Source organism: Apodemus sylvaticus, chromosome 7, assembly GCF_947179515.1.
Source record: "Apodemus sylvaticus chromosome 7, mApoSyl1.1, whole genome shotgun sequence".
NCBI lineage: Eukaryota > Metazoa > Chordata > Mammalia > Rodentia > Muridae > Apodemus > Apodemus sylvaticus.
The window spans coordinates 40,854,129-40,867,823 of NC_067478.1; positions in this window are offsets into that span (position 1 = coordinate 40,854,129).

Here is a 13,695-nt window from a genome sequence, read left to right on the forward strand (position 1 = left end):
TTTGTACAAATGTTAAGTTTTAGAAGTTTCCCCTGAGCTTTATATAAACCAGTTAATTCTGTTCTTGTGTTTCCTTGAGTTGACATTTGTAATATATCAAATTTATAGCCAAGGAAATGAGGCGTATAAAGAAAAAAAACTCACCCAAAGTTACACAGCGAGTCAGAGACAGAGAGTTGGGATTTGAACTCAGGAACATACCTTCAGATTTTGTAAACTATGTTATTGCACTGTGTGACAACTTGATGCCTAAGAAGTTGGAGAGGTAGTAAAGAAAATAATATTGAAGATACAGGCATTGAAATAATGAATGAACCTGACAAGTTTTGCTAGAACGGAATTGGATTAGCTTTTGGGGACTGGGCTCTTGGCAAGTGTGACTGAGACAATGGGGCAAACAGTTATTTCTCTCCTTCCTCCTTGGTAATAGATGCCATTGTTTGTTCAGGGTCAGGAGGGGCCTGGCTAATATTGTCTCAAGTGCCCTCACAATGGTAAGTTATATGACACACTCTGACTTAAAAGAAAATATAAGCATAAGCTTGCCACAGTTTTAGTAGAGTTTGGGTCCTATGGAGAAGCAGAAAGTTCTTTGGTCAAAGGATTGTAATGCTTTAAAATAAATGAATGATATGCTTGAATTCTCTTACATCTAGTTAGTAATAAAGCTTGCGAACAGGCAACAGGTAACAGGCCACCTCTGCAAATCAGCTGAACATGTGTTTGTGATACTTCTTGCTCTGCCATAGTTTGTAATATAGAGGCATTTTTGCGCACTAGTTTTGCTAACAGTTACAAAAGATTTTTCTATTAAGGTTTTGTTTCTGAAATAATAAGGTACATTATCTATTGACAATTCATAATAATTGTCAAAAATGTTTGATGCCTTTGTTTTGAAGACATTAAATGGTTGACATTAATTTTGCTGTCTCTCTTTTTAAAAGTCAGTTATTTAATATCAAATAATGCAAATACTTGGTACTTGTTATGTATTTGTACCACTTATCAGTGTTTTGAATGTTGTGTTTCATTCAACTTCATGCTCATAAAAGTTATCTGCAGGGACATCATTGTTAGAAATATTTAACAAAAAATTCAGGAATAATCGAACATACCTTTCATCCCAGTTCTCAGAAAGCAGAGATAGGTGCATCTCTGTGAATTTAAGGCCAGCCTGGTCTACATAGTGAGTTCTACAGAAGCCAGAACTACACAGTGCGAGACTGATTCATAAAAAAAATATTATTATAAATATTTTTAAGTGAATCAGAATGGTTGTGGTTGAGTAATAGTATATGACAGCAAGCCACAGTTTGCAGTTTATAGCCAGATACAAAGTTTTCCTAACATCACTCATGACCCAGACTTCCAGCTTTTGCCTAGGACCTGGCCAAAGGCTGACAGAAACTTAGAGTTGATGACAACCATAGATTTTTGTCTTCAAAACTGAAAATAAATCTGAGAAATATTATCATCTTATTTATTAAATCTCTTAATGGTCTGGAAATTTTTGCCCTTGCTTAGAGATGAAAGTTAGAGACTCTTGGCAGATGTAATAGTCAGCTTTGTGCCTGAAAGATTTTGCAAGGAAAATGGTTTCTTATAAATAAAATCAATCAATCAATCATCAATCAAAGAATTGTGGTTTCCTAATTATAGTAGTTTGAATAAAAATGACCTCCACAGACTCATATATTTGAATGCTTAGTCACCAGGAAGAGGCACTATTTGAAAGGATTAAAAAGATTAGGAGGTGTGGCCTCGTTAAAGTGGGTGTGGACTTGTTCAAGGAAGTGTGTCACTGAGGGGGTGGGCTTTGAAGTTTCAAAAGCCTAAGCCAGGCCCAATGTCTCTTCCTTTCAGGACCTGTAGATCATGCTATAGCTCGAGCAGTGTGGCTGTTGCTCGAGTGCCATGCATGCCAACATGCTCCCTGTCATGATAATGATGGGCTAAACTGTAAGCAAGCTTCCAATTAAATGCTTTCTCTTAGATGAATTGCCTTGGTCATGATGTCTCTTCACAATAGAAGAGTGCTAGGACATTAATGTACCTGAGACAACATGAACTTTTTTTCCCTGAATTTAGTTTAAGGTAGATAGACTATTTCTACCAAAATGAAACATGAGAAAGATGTTGTGTAAAAAGTTTACACAACAATATAAAAGCCTGCATTTCAGAACACAATGAACAATGTCATATGCTTATTTTCAAAAGGTAGAAGTGAAAGCTGATCCTCTGAGTTAGAAATATTGAGAACTTGGGATTGATGGAATGGTATGGAAATAAAGTTTAAATGTTAACTTTTGATTTCTGAGTCACTTTGGAATATCGTGTCCTGTTGTTTCTGCATGAGACCTTTTGAGACCATGGTATGCATTTGCTGGACAAATAGGAAGAAGAGAGCATTGGCACTGGCTAGTTCAGTCAGTGTTGCAAAGTCACAGAGGAGGTTAGCAGCTGACCCAGCAAAGCAGAGCCAGCAAGGCAGAGCCATCAGACATTGCAGGGAGTTTCCAAGCAGTTCAAGTGTCTTTCAACCGGCTGAAAACAGACATCTGCTTTTGTTACTTCGGAACTCCACTCTTCTGCTTTACTTGATACTTTGTAGCATTGTCAAAAAAAAACGCTTAAGGCTCTGAGTGTTAACAGCCCCACTCACGTTGAAAAAGTGGTTGGCAATGTTCTTATTAGTTAAGTAGGAGTGGATTCAAAGGTGTCTACATTAAGCCTGTATCCAACACCACATTTCCAGGCAAAACAGAGCCTGTGCAGCCACAGTGCTCAAGAACTTACTCAGTGTTCCTGTGGCTACAACTGACTCTGAGGCTCTGGCCTAGATTACACTAGGGAGAAAGAGATGAGACTCAAGATAGGAGAGGGATCATATGTATCTGAAAATATAAACTAGAACTAAAGAAATGAGGTTAAAAGTTCTTCAAATGAGGAGAACAATTCTGCAAAATAATGAAGAGCAAAGCAAATATCCCAAATAACATTTCTTCTGTGATCAGTAACCAGCTAGAAAGCGCTACTACCCACGATGAATTAAAGCTTGAAACAGCCAGGACAATCTAACAGTAATGTGACTTTTATGAAAGAAACCATAAAATAATTTGAAAGATAGGAGATGTTTCCGAATAAAAAAAAAAACTCAACATTAAAAATGAATTCGTATTTGCCAATCAAAATTTAAAACCTTTTTAGCTTAACAAAATGTTTCTAACATTGAGCTAGGTAATAAAAATCGAGATGAGAATGGCTTATAAAATCTTGAACAAAGGGAATATTGAAGTCAGACTCATACTACCATATAGTAAAATATAATATAGGACCCTGGTGATTAAAGCCACATGCTATTGGCAAAGAATTGACAGATCAATGAAACACAGTGGATAACTTTGAAACAGACTCCAGTATGTAGAAAAACATATAATAAAGGAAATGTCATAAACCAATGGGGAAGGCTTTTTCTTCCAACAAATAAGATTGAGAGTTCTAATAAACTTCAGAGAAAAGCAAAATCCTCAGAGAAGAAGAAACAGGACTGGTAAGGGAGCTTGTGTGGAGATGCCAAACCTTCTAGGGGCTGAGAAAATACAGCTCAAGGTCTCATTGATCTGCCTCTTGGTGTCATTAAAATGGCCACCATTAACAAACACCGGAAGGAACGTGGGTGAAGGCAAAATCTTACATCTTGCCAGTGTCTGCATCGATTCCTGCAGTCACTGTGAAATTTTCAGCATCCTTTAACCTTGAGGGCTCATATTCTACACAACCTAACATCTTCAGGCCTCAAGATAGATGCTCAGGAATTCTTTGCAGGCATCAGATTTGTGAGAAATGTTCTTAGTGACATGGCTCACACTGGTGAAGCAATGAGCAATCTATGTATTTACTGACAATAAAGTAACAAGGCAATGTATATCATATTTACAAAATGAACATGTATGTATGCATTGATGAAACTCAACGGGCAGAATCACAAATGACGAGTGAAAAGAAAGCTGTTGAGAAAAAACATCCACAAACTACCAGATTTTGAATGATAATACTCTTATAAAGCTCTAAGATCATGGAAGTAAATGATGTGTTTGGATGAGATCTTGTATGTGACAGAACTGGTGTGTGTATGTATATGTATATGTGTGTGTGTGTGTGTGTTTGTGTGTAATCAATAATAAATAGTGAAAAAGAGGCCATGAATTTTAAGAAGATCAGGGAAGCCTATATGGGAGAATGTGGAGGGAAGAAAGGGAAGGGTGAAGAATTGTAATTATACTACAATCTCAAAAGTAAAAGAAAAATAGTTTTAAAATAAGACAAAAGAAAAGCAAATATACATGGTAATAAATAGCAATGACACTATATTAAAACATCTTCAGGCTGGAGAGATGGCTCAGTGGTTAAGAGTGCTAACTCCTCTTCCAGAGGCCCTGAGTTTGATTCCCAGCAACCACCTGGTGGCTCACAACCATCTGTAATGAGAACTGATGCCCTCTTCTGGGGTGTCTGAAGAAAGCCACAGTGTACTCATATACATTAAGTAAGTACGTAAATATATAAATAAATGAATAAAATATCTTCAAGTTAGTACTGCCCTTCCTAAGAGGTCAAAAGTATTCATGGTTGCTAATTTCTTCCATGTTTTATTTAAAGAAAGCATGTGTCACTCAGACTGACATATTATATTATAAAATCTGTACAAATAGGGTTAAATGCTTAAATACTACCTGATTATATGGCAATGTATAAAACAAGCTGGAATCACTTCAGAGCCTATGAAGAAGCTCATTCATTATTTATTCAGTTATACATATTCATTGCTTTCAATAAATGGAATTCAATATAGGATGATAAAACATTTTGGTGGTCTTAGGACTCTGAAAGAGTTTATTAATCTATGATGAATCCAGTTTTACTTTATAATGGACAGTAAAAAAAAAAAGACTTGAAATTATTTAAAGATTTGTTAACATTGCCAGTGCTGGCTTGGTGGCCCCAGGCCTGTGTGTGATAAACCCTTACATTTGCTTAATCTGGTGTCTCCCAGCAGCTGAAGCACAGCATGCTCTGCTCTTTGCATTTCTAGTTTTTGTGAATGCTTTGATCAAAATCTGATGATGTCAAAAACAAAACAATAGTATCCGGGGCAGCGGCAGCTAAATGAGTTCAAGAAGTTGTTCAAGGCACTGTCACAGAGAGGAAAACGATTCCTTTCCTTCCAGCCAGATCTGAATTGTGGATGCTTAAAGGAGAGAGAATTAAGCGTAATTCTCACTATACTTGTTGAAAACATGTCACCACAGCATAGCTGAGGAGTGTCCACTGACAGTCACAGAGTCCCAACAGAAGATTGGGTCAGTCAACACATTCGAGTCCCTGACTCCATCACATAAAGAAGATAATGATTTCTTTCTGTTCAAGGGAAAAAACTGCTAGTTATTTAATGGCATAAACATATCTATCCTATAGGTCATTATTTGACTGTCTTTAGTAGACAAAGCAACAGGACAGGCCCAGATTTGATCTAGAAGAAGTCACCTAATATCTCCATTTTTCATTTTCTCATCCATGAAAAGAGTAATAAGCTCGTGGCCATTTTATAGCGTATCCAGCTCTGTGACCTGAAAAATACTCTGGGGCAGCTTCTATTGGTCTATCTACAGTAGTGTCTATTTATAGAAAGCTTCAAAGAGATGCAGGGTTCAATTATAAGACTAGAGGATTCAGATAATCTCCTGAATGTTTCTACTCTGAGAAAACCACATATTTTCATTGTAGTCACAAAGTGTGTATTGTTTACTTGATATTTGTTTTGAGAATAGCTAACAGTACATAGTCCACAGTCTTCCTTTCCTCTTCCAACAGTCAAGCATTGGAGCCTCCACTCCCACAGTTTGGAAAAGACCAGGGCCCCACCACTCAGATCACAGAAAGACAGATTCGGTGTTTCACAGCCATAGCCAGCTTTGTAACCTATCTCCCAGGGACAGATGATGCCTGCAAGTATTGTGGTTATCCACTTGAATGATGGCCAGAGGTGCGGCCAGCCCTTCTACCCTAATAGCCTCTATCCAATCCTCAACAGCAGTGGTGAGGTACTGAGGAAGCTGGATATAAGCATCTGTTGGACAACGACAGTATGTCCCTGAAGTTTGCTCACCAGCCCCTTTGCTAATGTTCAATTTAGGAGGATTTGTTTGACTTCGGAATTCCTATCATGCTTTGGCTCATTCATGTCGTGGGTTTAATAGACCCAGTGGCATTGGTCTCTTTATTTACACTAAGCTAGCCTGCAGTGAATAAGACATCAGATCATTTAGATATCACATTGAATTGTAGTAAAGTAAAATTCCCCTTGATCCAAGAAATACCACTTTGAATTTTTTGACACTGAGTCTCTGCAGTTTTGATCTGAGTTTAGGGTGGACAAGTCTCTAATTAGGAGCTGACATGTATTAGTCCATCTTGAAGATACCTCACCAACTCTGGGTAAGGATTTCTGATCAACAAGAGGGCATAGGAACAAAAGCAGAATGTAAGGGATGCAGGATGGTGGTCTAGGTAAATGAGGAGACTGCTATGGAACTGGATGGCCCAGAAGGAACACAAAGAAGACTGAGAATCCCTGTATCAATTTAACAGCTTAGACAATAACCCCGGTGCAATATATTTAGAGGAGATGCTTTCCTGTAATCATCAAAATATAATATAGAATAAGAATAATAATCAGATAGCTCAAATTATGTAGCAAATAAAGTACTGCTCACAGTATTCTTCATTTTATCCTTATTCACCATGGGGTTGTACTATCTTTACCATTCTTGAGATAACGGTACCATGAGCAGACCTGCTGGGAATTCTGAGCTGTTAAGAGAGCTTTCTTAAGTTTCTCTGGAATTTAGAAAACGATGCTGGGGAAATGCCTCCAACGAGAAGCCAGTGTTTATTCCCACACAGTGATAATGTCTTTAAGGGTTTTTTTTTTCTTTTCTATCTCCTGAACATTGACAACATGACTGATGAACGTGGTAGTTTGAGAAGTCTCCAGGGCAATGACATCATGTGTAATTTGTCCCCTGTGTACTCAGGGAAGTCAGAGTCCTCATGCACACTTCAGCATCATGAGGCCTAACGAAATGGGAATATTCTCCAAAATAAATAAGTTGAAACATTCTTGTCTCTCAATCCAGATTCTTCCCTGTAGTTTTAAAATTTGGAATTTGGTTGGTATAATACTATAATTTACATTTACAACTGCTCACTGATAAAGGAAAGAAGGAAGGAAGGAAGGAAGGAAGGAAGGAAGGAAGGAAGGAAGGAAGGAAGGAAGGAAGGAAGGAAGGATAAATGAAAGAAGGAAGGTCCTTGTTGTGCATTGGGTATCCCCATGTGCTTTTCCCGGGTGCCTGATGGAGTGAGTCACTTACACTGACTTTCTGTTGCCAGCAACTGAAGTACCTACTAATGCTCTCTGGCTCTGAAGGACTTGAGCAGTATTGGCTACATGTGTTTACCATTATCCTCAGCACTGTCAGAGCCTTTCCTCCAGTGGAGGCATGCATGGAAATAGGCCAGAACGCAAGGGAACACAGTTCCGGCACTGAAATTAGCAACCGGACAACATTCCCAGGGAAGCGGCTGAGTTCATTTCTGGCAGAAATCCCACGGCTGCTGGTACAAAATGAAATGAAGGAAACACAAAGGATAAAACATATCTGGGGAAACCGAGACAATACATGTGATTCGCTCTAGGATTTCAGGACTTGGGTGACTTCTAATTTCGAAATGGAAAATGTTTCTCTCAACCTGGATTTACGTTAAAGTTTAACAGATAAGACTGGCAACCTTTTGACCTTTGAAGAGAATTTTAAGAGTTTAATTCATTGTGGTAACAGGATTTGAAAGCCATCACTAAGGCTAAACTAAATTGTAGTTATTACATGCCGCCAATTACATTGATTCACCAAACTATAATTGGGAAATAGGAAGAAGAAAGCTTCCCCAAGTACTGTGAAGAATCTCTTAAAACTGAAGAATCATAGAGACATATTAACAACTTATAAGATTTCTTTCCCTATTCAGCTTTATTACAACATAGAATATATGTACAAATTGTATTTACAACCCTGAAATGTGATGTTTTGATATAGGTATACTTTTTCAATTGTTCATATCAAGATACCGAACTGAATCAACACTCAAGTAATGTGGAGTTTTTTTTTTTCAGTTTCTATTTGATTTTATTTTATATATTTGAGTGTTTTGAATGCATGTATATCTGTATACCGCATGCATGCCTGGTGCCCATGCAAGCCAAAAGAGGGAGTTTAATCCCTGGAACTGGAGTTACAGATGGTTGGAGCTGCAGTGCAGGAGCTGGGAATCAAACTCAAGTCCTCTGGAAGAGCAGCCACTGCTATTAATCACAGCGCCATCTCTCCAGTCCCTCAAATATTTTCTGTGAGGGTTAAAATGCTTAAAATCTGGCTCACAGTTTTCAAGTGTGTGCTGGGTGTTTTGGTATTCTGTTTTGTTTTTAATGCATAGATGTTTGAGTTTATATCACAGAGCCCATAAAAAGTTGGGCATGGAAGTCTGCCTGTAACTCCTGGGGAGAATAGAGAGGGATAATGGGAGAGCCCTGCTGAAGCCTGCCCCTGAGTCAGTGAGACATGCTCTTTCAGGAATCAGACAGAGAGTGACAGAGAAGTACCCAGTGTTTGCCTTTGATCTGAACACATGGTCACAGGTACAAACATTTGTGAACACTCACCACACACACACCAAATCTTCAAATATCCATTCTTTAAAATGTTTTCAAGTAAACATTACTAACTATGGGCATCTGCAGTACAACAGATCTCCTGAGTTGCCTTCTCCTCTGTAACCAAAACTTTGTATCTTTCTATCAAAACTTCTTCAATCCTGTTAACCTTCCTCTGAGCTTCTGCTGGTCTCAAAACTAAGATCATTGTTTAGAGCAGGAGTTCTCAACCTGTGGGTTGCAACTGCCTTAGCAAACCTCTGTCTCCCAAAATATTCACATTATGATTCTTAACAGTAGCAAATTACACTTATGAATTAGTAATGACAGTAATGCCTGGGTGTCACCACAATATGAGGAACTGTGTTAAAAGGCTATAACATCAGAAAGGTTGAGAACCCCTGGTTTCAAGGAATGCTGAGAAATTGTTTCCCTATATTTTCTTGTAGTAGCCTTATAGCTTCAGGTCTTATGTAGCATCTGTCTTAGTCAGGGTTTCTATTCGTGCACAAAACATTGTGACCAAGAAGCAAGTTGGGGAGGAAAGGGTTTATTCGGCTTACACTTCCACACAGCTGTTTATCACCAAAGGAAGTCAGGACTGGAACTCAAGCAGGTCAGGAAGCAGGAGCTCATGCAGAGGCCATGGAAGGATGTTCCTTACTGGCCTGCTTCCCCTGACTTGTTCAGCTTGCTTTCTTCTAGAACCCAGGACTACCAGCTCAGAGATGGCATCACCCACAATGGTCCCTCCCCACTTAGTCACCAACTGAGAAAATTTCCCACAGCTGGATCTCATGGAGGCACTTCCCCAAATGAAGTGCCTTTCTTTGTGATGACTCCAAAACCAGCCAGTACAGCATCCATTTTGAGTTGATGTTTATGTGGCATATAACAGTCCACATTGCTCCATATGTAGATTTTTAACTTCCTCAACCATTGTGTGTTATTAAGATCTAATTTCATACATTCTTTTCAGACTCAAGTAGGTTGTTAAGTATAAAATGTGATCTCCATTTGCATTTGTGAGATAATATTAAAAACCATTGAAATATCACGGAGAGAATTCAAAGGTTTCTGGGAACTAGGAAAGTTATATAATTCCACAAATAGTTAACTATGAAATTAAATGTATCTTTAGGCTTTGGGATTAAGCTAGCTATAGTGTGTATTTGTATTAATAATTTACTATTTCATTGTTTCATTTAGGGTGAACAGCAATAATTAAAATAAGTTTTATTGTCCCTTAAGAGACACGGAAATTAAAGCACAAATCATGGCAAAAGAATCCAGTACAGAGCCAGGACCTGAACCCAAGTTGTTTGGCTTTGAGGGATCATTCAGACCAAAACCTTTTCTCTTCCTCCTGGCCCTATCAATTGGGTTTTATCTCCCAGCCTCCTTTTTAGGCAAATGTGATCATGTGACTGAATTCCAAGAAGTGGTGATATTTTCTATTTTTTAGACTTGCCTATGAAGTTCCAATAAGATTAGAAAGAACAAATTTATGTAGCGTGCCTTAAAATTTTAAGAGACTACATTTAAAACCAGGTAGTACTAATGGCCTGTTCCTTCCAAGTATTCTAAATATCAACTGGGCTTTAATCCCAGAACTTAGGCAGGTTCATCTATTGAGTGAGACCCAGTCTTCATTTTCTTATTTACTGGAAATGTGTCTGCTGGCACACAGTACTCAGGAAGCAAAAGAACCTCTGAGTTGAAGGGTAGCCTGGTCTATAAAGCTACTTCAGGAAAGACGAAGCTACACAAAATCATCCTGTCTTGAAAAACAAATGTCAACAAACTATTGGCGCTGAAGAGATGGCTCAGTGGTTAGACTGCTCTTCCAGGATACCTGGATTTAATTTCCAGCACTGACATGCCATGCAGAATCTTATGACACTCTGTTTCTTCTTAAATGGCTCAACGCAAGTATGCATGGTTTTCCCTAAATGTGTTATATGGGACAGAACATGGAGGAAAGAGTCAGAGTTCCTGTATTAGTACTTTAAAAAATCTTATATGCCAATCACACACATTTTTTTTCTGGAACGTATTCAAAGAGGAAACTTCTCCTTATATCAGAACCATTATACTTCTAGGGGGTTGCCTGAGATAGAAATTTAGCATTTTATTACATATGCTACCCATAAATTAACACAAGCATTTCTCCATCCTGAGGAGGAATTAAAATATAAGGCAAAGCTATATATGCTAGAAAACCTGCAAAAAACTTTTTAATGAATATTTGAACAATCCAAGAGACCTCTTATTAACTCATCTTTAAGTCCACTGCATCTCATTTATCTGAATTACCAATAAATTCCTCAAGAGAGAAGTTCATTGATGGATATTTAAAAACTGGGTATATTATGTTATCATCAGTTAAAATAGTACTGTTATTTGATAGGATTTTTTTAATCTTAGAGAACAAGGAGAAAGTTAGCCAGAAGAATCATAATTCCTTGGTGGAAAATTCAATTTAGAGTAAACAATAGTTGTAATCATGTAAAAATCTCAAATTCTTAGGGGTATTAGACTTCACTTCTGCAAAGTATAGTGATAAATTCAAATGAAATTGGACTCCTTAAAAATATCACCACTGATGTTATGAGGTTTCATGGTAGTTATATTTGCAAGAAAAATTTTTCTCTAAACCTACATTTTAGAACATCTATCTTTTTGCATATCAAAAACTTAAATAAGCCTTTTGGATAATGCCAGAAGGGGGATGGATGTAGAAATATTATATCATGTAAAAGTAAGGTTTCATATCTGTGCAGAGAATTCTGGGTGGGGGCAGCAGCAGGGGAGGCAATGCAGCTTCTTCCACACTTGTCAAAGCCAGGCCCAGTCAGCAGACATGGTTCCGTGTCTTAGGGAAGGTAGAACCCTCTCATCTCTGGCAGAGGGTCCTTAAGGATAGTGGGGGAATAGTAGCAGAGATCCAGAGAGGAGTCAGTGAAATTGGGTGGGAGCTAGAGACCTTGTAACCAGACATTTGCTTTACTTTATACCTCTCCTGTGTAGGACATGAAATATTGCCAGTTCTGTATCATGATACATCTGCCGAAGGGAGTGGGGTGTGTGTAACTGAACAGTGCTGTTTATTCCGAGTGGGTTTTGTTGTTGTTTGTTTTGTTTTGCTTTGAGGACTATCAATAGTATAAAAGGAGTCTCCAATACTACAAAAGAAATAGTTCATAAGCAAACCTGGTTGCTGATATCATGGAGACACAAAGGCACTGGGGAGTGGGGGTGTGGGTGGAGGCTGACAAGGGCTGGCTGGAAGGCTCAGAAAAGAGGAAGACTGTGGTTAAAGTGGAGGGAAATGGTATACCAATACATAAAAAGTGGATTCTGGTCATCAAAGGAATATTTCAGGGACTCTGAGGACCTGCCCCAGCATGTTTACATCCAAGGTTAAGGATACAAAGCCCGTATCCGAACGAAACCTATCACTGGGAACATGGGATCCTGATGCTTGAGTCACCCTCACAGTGTCCCTGGAACCTCCTCGATCCCAGGTCACTGATACATCCTAGAGATGCCGCTCTATCACCTCTGATTTCTGTTAACTCCCCAGACCCTCTCTTCCCAGCTCTCCATATACTTGATACTCCCAGAATGCAAATAGATCAACATTTATCACCCTGCACAAAACTCAAGTCCAAGTGGATCAAAGACCTCAACTTAAAATTTAAAATTTCTGTTATTCTAATTTGATTGAAGTCTACTTGCCAAATAAAATTGTATATAATTCAGGGGCACAAAATGATGATTCATAAATGTGATAAGACATACTTTCTATAAGAATGTCTAAAGACTTCTTAACTCTTGACGTCTGCAGAGCAGGAGAACTTCAATGTAGAAATGCTACTAGGAGTATTTATTTACTTAGAGACAGGATTTCTGTAGCCTGGCTGTCCTGGAACTGGCTTCAAACTTTCAACTGCTTGGTATTGCTACAACACTTGAGGTTTTGTTTTGTTTTTAAGACAGGGCAGAGGATTTAGCTCAATTGATCTAGTGCTTTCCTAACATACATGAAACCTGGGTCTGGTCCCAGCACTAAATAAAGCCATGTGTGGAAGCATGTGCCTGTGGTTCCAGCTTTGGGGAGTTGGAGGGAGTAAGAATGTGAGTTCAAGGTCAGTCTTAGCTACATAGGAAGTTTCCGGTCGGCCTAGAATACCTGAAACTCTATCTTTAAAAAAAAAAAAAAAAAAAAAAAAAAGCAGGAGCTTCTCCCCTGTGCCCATGTCCTCAAGGGTCTTCCCCAGTTTCTTTTCTATTAGTTTCAGTGTGTCAGGTTTTATGTGGAGGTCCTTGATCCACTTGGAGTTGAGCTTAGTACAAGGAGATAAGAATGGATCATTCGCATACTTCTGCATGCTGACCTCCAGTTGAACCAGCACCATTTGTTGAAAAGACTATCTTTTTTCCACTGGATGCTTTCAGCTCCTTTGTCGAAGATTAAGTGACCATAGGTGTGTGGGTTCATTTCTGGGTCTTCAATCTTATTCCGTTGATCCGATTGCCTGTCATTGTACCAATGCCATGCAGTTTTTATCACTATTGCTCTGTAGTAATGTTTGAGGTCTGGGATACTGATTCCCCCAGAAGTTCTTTTACTGTTAAGAATAGTTTTAGCTATCCTGGTTTTTTTGTTATTCTAGATGAATTTGAGAATTGCTTTTTCTAACTCTGTGAAGAACTGAGTTGGGATTTTGATGGGGATTGCATTGAATCTGTAGATTGCTTTTGGCAAGATGGCCATTTTAACTATATTAATCCTGCCAATCAATGAGCATGGAAGATTTTTCCATTTTCTGAGGTCTTCTTCAATTTCCTTCTTCAGAGATCTGAAGTTCTTGTCATTATAGGTCTTTCACTTGTTTGGTTAGAGTCACCCCAAGATACTT